Genomic DNA, 1,310 nt, shown 5'->3' on the forward strand with positions numbered 1-1,310 from the left:
GAGAATTGATATAATGTCTAGGTTCAGATATCTGAAAACCAATGTTAGGAAGATGTGACGGCAGAAGACCATGACGTGTCCGAAGTGCTGGGTGTGCGGCCAGCTGTCTACTTGTCCCTCTGGACGTCTGGGTTCAGGCTTGTCAGACAGAGCATGAGTGCCCAGAGCAGCCTATCCAGTTCGGGTACTGTCGAGGCCCGAGCAGGTTGATCCTCATCTGCGTTTTCTGGAGAGCCCCACAGGGAAACGTTTTTCTTCCGTTGGGCAGACACTGGGCTGGGTTGTGGTTCTGGACTTCCTAGTCCAGAGGGCTTGTTTGCCAGGAGTGTGAGGAAGGAAGTCTGAAAACACAAGCTAGCGTGGGGTTTGGGACCGAGGGCACGGCAGGGCCACTCTGCAGAGGCTGAATCGAGATCTCCTGCCCTGAGGTCATGTCAATTATGAGACGTGCCTCAGGCTAGAGTTTTTGTCCAGCATGGCCTCTTCATGAAGGGTGTGGGGGCTTCATGAGGCCAGGGATTTTTGCCTACGATGGGATTTGTGAACTACTCCAAAACTCAGGGTTTCCTTCTGCACGACAGTCGAGTCCTATTGGATGGTTCCAGGAGGCCCCATAAGGAAAGACTCAAGAACAGGTGTCTAAGCATGGATGCCTGGGAACGCCACCTCATATTCCCACTCTTTAGACAGGACAAGGCAGGCTCAATATGCCGGCTCTTGGGTGAGCTACCCAGAGGGGAGAGTTGAAATGGATTCTCCTGAAGATGAGTCCTACTGTGTCTTGGTGGCCTGGGAGACCTTGGAATGTGGAGGTGGCTCAGGGACTCTGCAGGATTCTCCAAGCTGAGGTGTTTGACACGGCTCCAACAAGGTAGCCTCCCATGTGGAGACGAGAGGAGTTCTGTTCAGTGCCTCAGGAAATCCCCATAACCTATTCTTCGAACCAAAGCCTCTGAGGAGTGACACCTGGAAACCAAAGCAAGAGTTGAGATTAAGGCCTAAGGGCCTGTCCGGCTCAACCTTCTATCTCTGTTGACATATGTGGGCATGCCTTCGTGGAGGTAGCTGCTCAGCTTGTGTCCGAATGCCCCTGTGTGTCCAGGGAGGCTCCCAGTAGTGGGATGTCCTCGGGGGCCTTGAGTTTTCTCATATTCTGCAGGTGTGTGGCCAAAGGAATGGACACAGTTTCCCAGGAGAAAACAGGCACGGTCCTGTGGTATGGCTCCAGAGGACCCATCCTAGAGGCTGTGTTTGCCAGGGCTGTGGGGGCAGATGTCTGAAAAAGCTAACTTGGCTCAGCTAGGGGCCAA

This window comes from Mustela nivalis (assembly GCF_964662115.1).
Source record: "Mustela nivalis genome assembly, contig: HAP1_SCAFFOLD_131, whole genome shotgun sequence".
NCBI lineage: Eukaryota > Metazoa > Chordata > Mammalia > Carnivora > Mustelidae > Mustela > Mustela nivalis.